We start from the raw sequence: 12175 nt of genomic DNA on the forward strand, positions 1-12175 counted from the left end.
GTCTGTAAGGGGGGAAACACCGGCTGCTCTTTCTACTGTCTCTACTTCTTTCATCTAAAAATCAGCATCCTGCCTCCTAAATATCACATTTTGGTTTTTTAAGGGGGTTTGTGGTGGGTTTTATTCATGTGTCAGATGAGTATGTACATGTGGGGGGTTTGTACTGTAGAAATTGGGAGGTATTGAAACGTAGACGAAGAGTAAAGTAGAACAGATGAGAAAATGTCACGGGGTCATGTTGAAATGAGGCGACTTCTACGATTAGGGAAACATTTTCTGCTGTGGATGTTTTTACAGCGTAACACCTGCTGCACGCGTCGTGTATTTTGGATCTGTTATGATCTGTAATATGTGCAAATTAACACGATTTCTCTCGGTAAATCACATTTACAGCAATAAAAAAAAAGGTCCAATGTGAGCTTCCACTTTTAAATCAGGTACTGCCCAAATTCACACCACTTAAGGAGACTTCTCAACTTTCAAATCTTGTTAACTGTGTACGTTTGCTCTTTGCTTTACTTGCACTGCCACATTTCCTGTCACTTTGCTCAATAACACACCAGAGTTTTCAGTGTGCCTGATTGTAGTTTGTACGATGTACGTATGTGTCAACGCCGCCTAAAGGCGACAACGTTTACACCTGTCGAGCTGCCGTAGCCTCCTCCTGGCTGTAGCACACTGCACTGCCCTGATCTCTGTGGTTGTTGTTTGCCCTTGTAGTCTTGAACCGATGACTGGGGATAACATAACAACATGCACTTGTGGACGCTCCCTATTCAAAGGCATTCATAGTGTTGCTGTTGCAGTCACTAAAGTTGTTGTAAGAAAAGTGAATGTAGGGAGCTTGACAGTGAAGTTCACACTTTGCCCTAGATTCATACCTCTGCACGCTTGGCCAATCACTGAAGTGGGTGTAGGTGCCTGTTTTGGAAAGTTACAGAAATTATCAGAAGCATCTCCCCTGTGGTGCTGTTGGAAAAGGGGGTTTCAGGTGCACAGAGCACTTGGTGAGAAGAAGCACACCGTGGCCTTCATTTATTTACTTATCTAGAAAGGAAGCTGAATTTTATGTCTTAATTTTCTCTCTGGATACTTTAGCATGTATTGCCTTTCCAACAAATGGCCCCTTTCATGGGAGCTTCAGGGCTGTGGTGTTGTGCACGCTGACTCACTGACACACTGTCGTGGCTTACCGAGACACTTGAATAGAACAGAGCCATTGTTAAAATTGTAAATGACATCTGGGTCTAATTTGTGTGGTGCATGTAATTACAACAAGATGTATTTGACATCACTGGGAATGCTGTCTCAAGAAGAATGATACTAAAATATCAAATATAGATTATAATATCAAATGTCTGTTATGATGCAAATTTGAACATTGGTTTGATTGGCATCTAGTGAGGGACAAACATTTACGGTTCAGTTATGCCGCTGCCAATTTACAGTTTCATATAAACACTGCAGGAGCAAAACGTTGTTCAAAGCAGTCAGACTTGTGTTGAAAAACACCAGTTAGACAGTTGTAGCACCAAAGTTTTACAGCTTATGACAGAGCAGACGAAGAAAGCTGCAAACATCTAGTCTGTATTCAGACGGATGAACTCGTTGACCACTCTGAAGTTATTGGCAATGATAATGCCAACCGAAAGTTGTATTGTGCATCTCACAATGTGTTTTTCCACTCTTTATTTTGACCCCACATGGCAGTTGAGATGCACACACACATACACACACAAACAAACACTGTAGAGACCATCTATTAAAGCAACAATGTCTATTTTTCCATTTCCTCTGTTCACACAAAGCTGCTGAGGTATCACTAACCACATGCATTTTTCTTTTCCAATAACCAATTTGACTGTCTACTCACAAAACACAGCGCAACGTGTGTCTTCGCCCACACCACTGTCAGTTTGTAGATTTGCACGTGTGCTCCCCACGGACTGAATATTTAATAACTATACTTAGTTTACACCTTGTGGGTGCTGTTTGCTTTGATGCTGTTTTGATGCAGTATTTTTAAACCAGGTAGATGGAAACTTCACTTAAACCTAAACATCCTGTAGAGGATGAAGGGTTTCATAAGACTTGAAAATAATAAAACAGGAACGATTCACTGAGGCAATATCATTACTAACACTAAAGAAAACGAACCAGGATTTTGATTAAACTTGTCTTGTCCTAAGTCACCAAATGAATAAAATGTGCAATACTGGAAATAAGCCAATTCAGTTTGAAGAAAATCTCAACACCATGTCTGTTCAGTGGATGCTCTAGGGGGTTTCGACCCTTTTTGTGATCTTTATCATTCATGTTCCTTCACAACTTCAGCAACTGCCTAAGAAAATGGCATCACAAGGTTGAATTACTGGCCAGATATTAAGTTTTTATTTACATTCTCGATCAGTAGATAAAGTTCAGTAGGAAGACTTGACTGATGAAGTAGAGAATGGCCATTTGAGCAGCTGCAGCACACAACTTCTGAGGGAGAACTTGAAACTTATTACTTGTCTGCACAGGAAGTGGTTCAGCCATTTTTTCCAGTCTCAAGTGCATCTGATGAGATGGTTGCGTTCTAATCAATCCCACAGGCCGTGCAAGAGTCTTCATTTCACTCAGGCTGTAGATGTGTAAATGTGAGCGGAAGCATATTTTTACACTTCAAATATATTTTCTTCTGTGGTTGTGTGATTTGCTCTCATCTGACATACAATTCAGCTTTATGTTTTTAGCCATGGAGCACCCAAAAAAAACAACATCAGGGTGAATTTGACACATCACATTTACACACTTCCTCTGACATTTCCACTGCAGTGCACTGCAGAGGAAAGCTGAAGCATCAAGGAGGCACCGCCAGCTAAACTGCAATGATTTTGCATCATTGTTAGCAAACAGGATTTAACCAACTGTATAAACTCTTAAATGTGTACATTCAGTGTTAGAAAGGGGAATCATGGAAAACTGTGGCAGCACCTCAAGTCTGGTGAAGATAAACACTTGCTAGCTCTTTTGAAATACAGGATGGGGGAAAAAAGCGGGAAAACAGTTGCTATTGGCAACCTCATAACTGGTAAAGGTTATAACTGGTAAAAGTATAAAGTTTGACAAAATAATAATGCAGATTAAACGTTGTAACATGTCCTCATTGACCCTCAACTTTGCACAGCTGATTTTCATAGCGTTTTAATACGTAGCGAGCGCATGGGCTGCCTGGAAACTCAAGATCTGGACGATTATGTTTTAGAAAATGGTTGGAAAGGGGGTGAACGATAGTGATACGATCGTCCGGCTAAATCGTCATTGCGGTCAAAGTGGATAAGTTGTTGCCAGAATGATTTTTGTACCACAGGGTGTCAGTGTTGTTGCCAGTAGAGATCAGTAAGGCTAAGAAACTTGCTTCACAGCTCTTTGACAAAACACTTTGAACATGTGTGCATGCGTTTAAATCAACCAGGTTCAGAGACTCAACGATGGTTTGAAGCTGTAGTTAAATTGAACCTCATTTACTTCAACAGTGTGATCAGTGAAGTGAGCAGAAAAAAACAGCTCATTAGAACATTGAACATATACGTACGTAGTCATTGAATCAGCATAGAAAAACACAACCGTTGGTGTCTGTGCCTCAGGTCTGATGAGGTTTTTCCTGCAGGTCATTTCAAGTTCTGCTCTGCAAACACAGCACATTTAAGATTAACCCACAAATTTTCATGAATGTTCACAGAGAGGCCACTCTTGAGGGGAAACACTAGCCCAGGGTGGGTTGCTTTGGATCACTACTCTGCAGTGTTTCAGTGTTGGGGAAGCTACTGTGCAAGTGTAGCTTGTAAAACTGCATGTAGTTCAGTCTGACAGTAGTTTGAACATGATCTACATTTCTACCCCTGGAGAAATGTAGTTTGTAAAACTTAAGAAAAGAAAGTAGCTTTAGCAACTACTTGTACTCATACTCATTTAACTTGGTGTTAAATAAATCAACATGTGGTGTATATGAAACAAAATATAAAATTCACATGCCAGCAGAAATATGCCTCTCAACTCAGTTTTATTTTTTAAAGAAAAAAATGTGACATTTTTGTTCAACATACTGTACTGTAGGTTCACCATAGACATGTTGGGTAATGTATAGACTTGTTGGGTAATATAAAGAGAAAATGAAAATCCTACCCCAATACCCACTTGCTAAACAGAAATGTAAATCAGTCAACAAAAAATGTAATAAAAAACACAAAGAGGTAGACATATATTCTAGATCGGTGTGTCTCTTGAACAACAATGTTTCGATCCATGACAGGAACTTCAGAGCCACTAACTTAGGCACTAGCACTAGACGTCAGGGCAGAATCGCTTGTTGACACGACACATGAGCAGTCTCTCAAAGTTTTTATCAGACGGCCGGTTCCGTTTGGCACTAAACACATCTTTGCCAACACTAAAAAGCCGCTCACATGCTGCATTGGCTGGGACTTCATGCCTTTTTTCAAAGAGAGTTCTGGAACACAATAATGGTAAAATAAAATGTGTATATATAGGTATTTTTTTAATTTAAAAAAATTGGCCAATTGTAGTTTGTAATTTGAGTAGAAAAAATGACCCAAAAAGTAGTTGAAATACTTGATGCAGCACAAAATATGAATGTAGTTTAACTACCGGCAAGTTACAGCAAATTGTAGTTAAGCTATGTAGTTCAACTAGCTGTTATGCTGCTCACAAGTGGAACAAACTACCAGCAGAACTGAGATCAGCCCCAACTGTAAGCACTTTTAAATCCAGGTTAAAAACATATCTCTTTTCACGTGCTTATAGCTGAGAACTTAAAACTTTATCTATTTCCTTTTTCTTTTACTTTTATTTGCTCTTGCTTTCAACTCTGTTTTTAGTGTTTTGTTTGTTTTTATTATCCATTTTCTTTTATTTTACTTTTATTTGCTCTTGCTTTTAACTCTGTTTTCAGTGTTTTGTTTGTTTTTATTCTGTCTTATGCTTCTTTTTTTAATGTTTTGCCTTTATGTAAAGCACATTGAGTTGCCTTGGTATGAAATGCGCTATATAAATAAAGATGCCTTGCCTTGCCTTGCCTACATGTAAGTCTCCCCAATACTGCTACTCTGTTGTAGGGGCCAATTTCTTTTCACTTTCACTTTCTGCTGCCAAAGGAAAGCAAACATTTTAAATTTTTATACCAAGCATATGATGAAATTGTTGAATCAGATTCACAGGAGCACTGTTACTTTTGTTTGCTGTTGTGTGTATGGAGTTAGACACGGCTAGATTAGACTACAGATTAGTTGTTTCCCCCCATGCCGACAAACAGCACGTGTCCATGTCAGTATTCAGCTGGACTGTCTGCTGTGGTGTGTTCAAGTGCAGATATAAAACAGAAAATTTATGGCTGCATTCCTGTTTGTGTTTCAGTCTTGCCAGTGCTGGTCGTTAAAAGTTTGTTTGATGTGTGTGAGCACATGATGAAACGCAAACAGTGTGCACAATAAATTCCAACCCAGAGAAGACTTTAATTAGAAAGATGCACAACATTAGGTGTGTGAGTGTGTGTGTGCACAGGAGTGTGTCACTACTGTTTGATCACAGCAAAGTGAGAACAACTGTACTACCAGACTGCTGGAACTGATCAACAAGGAGTGTATATACGCACTGCACACAAATGCAGAAGTGCTTTCCAATCAGTGTTAAATGTCTCCCGTTTCACTGAGTGGTGCTAAATAGACGAAGTTCCAGGTACATTTGTAACATTAAGGTCGAGACACATGACAGATGGAGTGATCGGAAAATAGACGAGACCAAATAAAAGTCGGACAGGAAGCAGCAGAGATGTTATTTGGCTTTCAGAGAACAGTGCGTTATAACAGACACGGTGCCATACATTCAAATAAACCATCCATTTCTGTGCCACAAAGCAAAAAATCAACCTCACATGATTCAATCAGTCAGTTTGTAATCGTGATGTAAAGAATGAATCTCTGTTTGGGCCGATTTGAGTAATTTCACATCATTCAATAAAACAAACTTTAAACTCAAAATGAAACGCTGGAAAAGATGGATCCGAAGTAGAAGTAGAGCTGTCTTTAATTCACTTAAGAACAAAGCAAAGGAAAAACAACCCGAGTCGCATACATAGACAAAAGATAAGAAAATAAAAGTAAGGAACTTCATGCAAGGCATTGCACTACGACGAACACAAGGAAGCGACTGACTCAGCCTGCTGATGTAGCGGCTTATATAGTCCAGTGGTGATCTCATTCCAACGCCAGCCCCTTTGTCAAAAGTTTTATGACTTTCATCTCATAGTTTGCAATACACGTGCATTGGGGGAACTCACAGTTCTTTGATGTCCAGGAGTCCTACCCATTCAGAAGAAAGAATGGGGGGTCTGGGCTGTAAATCTCCACACTGTCAGCACATCTGTATCTTTGCTGAACTGGTGTGTTCCAGCAGGTGCACGACTCCCACCCATCCTGAAGAGAGAAGGGGGGGGGGTCTAGGCCATAACTTTTAGAATTTACCCAAGTTGACCATGAGAGGCGCAGGCCGCTGTTATCTCAGGCCTGCACTTGTTTTTCACCTTCTCAGCTGACATTTACTGGCTGACTATAATTCATGAAACATCAATCTTGCAAACAAACAAATGAAATAAAAACATTACATTGATATTTGGCTGACCCAAAAAATTTGAAGCTTTGTTCGTTTTTTTTCCTTTTTGACACTGGTTCTCATCGGCAATTGTTACATAAAAATGAGTAGGCATCCTGGAAACCTGCGTGATTTTGGAGATATGCAGATCGCACCCAACCCCCCCCCCCCCCCCCCCCCCCCCAAATATGATAATCGGGACAGCCCTAATTGATACTTTTAACTACAGATCAATTAAGATGACCATACTTAAATCACAAAACAATAAAACAAAACACATTCATTTTTAATGGTAACATAATATTCTTTTATAGCTACCAACCAAGATAATGTGTTGGAGTTTGTGCTAGTCTACAAAAATTGAAGTTCTTTTTATCACAGATATTCACAGTGTGCAAAAAACGTCCAAACAGTATACTGTATTCAGTCTAATCCCAAGTGTGTTATTCAAAATTTGACATCAAAATTTTCATTTTTACTGCAAATTAATATTGGTTTTAAATATGCCATGCTCCACACAAGCAGTGTTAATTAAATTATTATTATTTTTAAAATCAGTCCTTTGTTCCTGTTTCTTCTGCTGGTGTATCGTGTTCAAACTCAAGTAATATGGATTGAACTTCAGCACACACTGATGGGTTCCTTCATCATTATCATCTTTTTCTTTTCTTTTTTTGCAGTCAAGCTTGCATGTGACGTTCTGGCTACGGTCGGTTATGAAAGTCTACACAAACCAATGATTGAGTATTTGTTCATAATCAACCACTTATCAGTGAAACCGTGAAGAATGAGAGCAGTGGGTGTAAATCTGTAACGTCCATGCACAATATCCACATCAGGGAAGAACAGGGAGCACATTCTGTGTGTGTGTGTGTGTCTGTGTGTGTTTCTGTGTGTGTTGTGACACATAGTTGTGATGTCTCTCAGCATGGTGTTAGCTCTTCAGAGTCACAGTGCTATTGTGTCTTGACCTCTCACATTACAACTGGTCAATACTATGACAGGCGTACTACACACACACACACACACACACACACACACACACATGCACACACACTATTGGTCCAGGTGGTCAGTATTGTATTTGTAGGGGAGGGGGGGCACGCTTCACTGCATGGGAACTGATTGACTTTTCCATTTACACTAAATGACTAATAGTATCTATTTAACACTGCATGTTATGTGTACACACACACGCACTCACACACACACACTTACACATACACACTTTTTTCTTTAGCAGAGATTCACTTAAATGTCACTTAGATCAACATAATTCAGATTAAGTCACTCCATGGTTGTGGCTCACAGTTATTTTCATTATTTATTAATATGCCAATTAAAATTAAATCATGCTTGATAAAGTGATTGCTTGGCCAGAAATTGGTAAAAAACAAAACAAAACAAAAAAACATCCATATTAATGTTCAGTTCAGTTCAGTTTTATTTATATGCCGAGGGAAATTGAATTTGCAGCAGGCATCACAAACATAACAGAGAGAAGACTGCACCAAAAACATCAACATATCACTAGCCACAACATAGTGCAGTAGTACATAAAAACAGTATACGAATAATAATACTCGGAATAATCTTCCAGATCTAAAGGTGATGTCTTCAAACCAAAAACCCAGTGAATATTCATATTGGAAGAACTTGAATCAGAATGATTGATCAATTTCCCTTTTGTTCAACTAAGTGACTGATGAGAAACATTTTGACCATCTTCATCGGCAAAGCAGTTTCGCTTTGTTATACTTGCGTTATATTCATGACGTGGTGGTGGTAACGGTTCGGTACAGAAGACTGTTTTTCATCAGATTAATTAGTTTCATCTGTTTCTTTTGTTGTTTTTCCTCGGAGGCTACTGTGAATTCATGGATGGAGAAGGTTCCCTGAGTCACTGGGATGACTTGGTTACTCCCACGTTTCAGGGTGTTGGTCTCTGGTGCATCCTGCTGGAGTTACAGCTCACACTGTACACACAGCAGTCAAGGAATGTTTCAGAGGATGTGGTGGGTGTTGAGTGGGGTTTAAGCTCAGATATTTGTATAGTGGATGATATCATGGTTGCTTTCGTAGCATGAATTCAAAATGTTAGAGAAGAGTGAGTAAGAGGAGGAGGAGGAGGAGGAGGAGGAGGAGGAGGAAGCCTGCGGGAATTGTGTCGTTTCACACACACAAATCAGTTCCTCACTCTCTCTCATTGTCGTCTCATGATCTTTCTTAGCTTTTACTTCACTGATGACTGGTGAAAATGAATCGATCGAACCAAAACGCAGGTGTTTCAGAGCACAAAAACAAATGCCTTACTAATATTGTCCTCTCTTTATAAGCTGGATGTAAATGAGTCTCAGTAAATGGCATGCTCAGCAGCCTATTTACCACTTCATTGGGTTTTACCACTGTGTCAACAGCAACACCACTCGTCTTGAGGCAACAGACTCATGTTCCTGATACATTTTCATCTGTATTTTACACATTTAGTACAGTGAAATGTCTCGATTCTCAATAAGGAGCAAATAGAACAGACTGTTGCTATAAAATCTAACGTTTTCGTCAGAAGATTTACCTATGAATGACCATTAGTTGGTTGTTCACTCACCAACTGTTAACGTTGGCACTGAAGTCTAATTTACAGCTCTTTACGCTCAATTAGGTTAAATGACGTCTACCGTAGTGTGTAATCTGTAATTACCCTCCAGTTCCCCGGGGGCCGCTGAATGATGTTATAAAACTCTGGTAGGTTTCGATGGCTCACTGGTATCAAGGCTCCAACAATTATTTGACTGTTTTAAGCAAATTTGCAAAAGGGAGCACGAGCGACCGCAAGGATCAGTCTAAAGCGGGAAACATTTAAATGCAGTTGTATAAAATGAATCATCCAGAAGAAAAAAAAACCCAGTTGCTTGTTTCCCTTTTTACTCTCACTGCAGAAGTCGTGAAGTTACTGGTTGTGACGCAACTTTGAGTGATTGGAAAGTGGAAGCGTCTGCGTGGGGGTCAGGTGAATCAGCAGCAGGACTCTCCAGGAGTGGTGAAATGTGGTATTTTATTCCACCTGGGTGCGGGTGCTCGCTCGCATATTTCTGGCATTGTCTAGCAGCTATATTGATCCAGTTTGTATTTGTCATTTCCAGTTAGATTCTCATTTACCTCAACATACATCATGACCAGTCACAACTGAGCAGTAATTAAAACATTCCTTGATGTTTTGTGAGGAAACGACGTTGTTGAATATGAATTTTATCACCACTGCTCATCATCAACTGAGGCACAAAAAGAGAGAAAACCCACATTAACATGAACATTAACCAGGGCAGATATTAAAGGCATTCACACAAATGTTCCCACACTCTGAGGAATTGATTAGTATTGATCACATGTAAATAACATTGATTGTCTCACTCTTTTGTCTGTCTGTATTGATCCGTGTATGTGCGTTTTCACATTTTTGTCTGACTGTGTGTGTGTGTGTGTGTGTGTGTGTGTGTGTGTGTGCAGCTGTCAGAGTCGTGTGGATCCAACCATCCTGCTGCCTCCAGGCACCGATGGCTGAACTCGAGCTCGGGGGGCTTTCTACTCCTTGTCGGACCCCCACTCGCCTCCTCTGCCTCATCATCACAAAGCCAGCACCACCGGCAGGATGTGAGGTCTGTTTGACTGCAGGAATCATACCCTGTAAGTGGAATATCATATCATTAACATAAACCTGTATCATATCCTGTCAGGAAGCAGGTGCAGCAGGAGAAATTATTTGTTATCACTCGGGACTTTTGTCTTTCTTCACATGATGTGCTGCGTTTCTCTGTGCACATGTTCATCTTGTGCATCAGTGGCTTTTTGATATCAGTGTTCCCTTTGATTATAAACCAAGCCGTCATGTTGACATGCAGACAGAAATTCTAGTAGTAAACAAAAAACTAGTCAGTCCTGGCCTGAAGAGGAAGTGAGACAGGGATGTGATTATAAAGCCACAAAGTCGGGAAGGTTGAATGGGTGAGCAAAGCGTCGCACTTTAACACGGAGAAGTGATTGTTAGATGACCGTAGTTTCCCTGTGACAGTCGATGCCGGTCATTCCCTGACCTTAACATTAAAAACACACATGATTAAGGTTTAATCATGTGTGTTTTTAATGTAACCATGGGTGACAGACCTGACACCTGACCCTGATCACGTAGTAACTCAAGTCAAGTCTTGAGTCTGTAACCAATTTTATTTTGTGCTTAGATTGAACTACAGTAATCCAAACCACAGCAGTGTGAATCACTTGGTTTTGGTTTTTCCCGACTTAATCTGAAGGGCCGTGAGATGCACACTACGAAATTGAGGGGAAGAAAATCGAGGGCTGCACACAGGAGTCCTGGAAACCACTGAGCCATACGCAGCGAGCCAAGTTAAGTTGGTGAATATTACACAAATTATACAGGGTGGTGGTTAAGAGTATTAAATACTACAGACACCGGAGGAGACCTGTCACCGGTGGTTTGTGAACGGCAGCGCTCCAAACTGTTCTGCGAGATCGTGACACTTCACATGACGCCGGTCTGTCCGCCTGCACACGTTTTTTACTCCTTTTTTTACTCCTGCTGTGTCTTTGAACAGCTGGAATACGTAGCGGAATTGACATACAGTAAAACATGATCGCAACTCACATTCCATCTGCATTTGTTTCATAAACTTTGTATCTATATTCATGACATTTAATCAAATTTCGCCATGTCTACAAGGAATTTTGAAGTTCTTAATGGGAATAAAAACATGTGCATGTAACAGCAGCAACAACAGCTGATGACACTGCCTGGCAATTTTTGTTTTTGATCGACATCCGTTGATTTGTCAGACGAAGTAGAATAAAAACAGCCAAGGAAATCGGTAACGCCACCACTTGAGCTGGCATTTATTTGATAGCACAGTGAGATAGACAGGAAAGGGGGAAGCATAGAGAGGGGGAATGACATGCAGGAAAGGGCTGCCCGACGCGGGACCCGAACCGGGGACGCCCGCGCCGAGGACTGCAGCCTCGACACGGGTCGGCCGCTCCAACCACTGCGCCACGCACCGCCCCTGGAGCTGGCATTTTTGAAATGAGGGCAAGAAGCGTACGTCGACAATATGCATGACGTAGGTGAAGACGTCTATTACGCTAATTTGCATGAAGTGGTGTCCCAATTTGTAGGTAAAATTCCCTACCCCTCAACACTATCCCTTCGTCAGTGAGGGGAATCTATCAAGCAAGTGCACTTGAAACCAAGGGGTAAGGTTAATATAACATAAGGTTAATATCATATTAATATAAGGGCGGAGAATTGGGATTGGGCCACAGTCCAGAGAGTTGGAGGATTTAATGCAGTGCCCCAAAGAAAAAGTAGGAAGAGAAAAAAACCACAGACATAATCCACTCTGTCTTTGATCTCTTCTAGTTTCGCTGAACAACCACTTCTTCTGTACAGGTGTCACGCTTGGCTTCTATCCTCACATCTGAGGTTATTCTCCTCTCTAGTAGTATCCTTCCAGGCCCCCTC

The sequence above is a fragment of the Trachurus trachurus genome (assembly GCF_905171665.1).
Source record: "Trachurus trachurus genome assembly, chromosome: 15".
Taxonomy (NCBI): domain Eukaryota; kingdom Metazoa; phylum Chordata; class Actinopteri; order Carangiformes; family Carangidae; genus Trachurus; species Trachurus trachurus.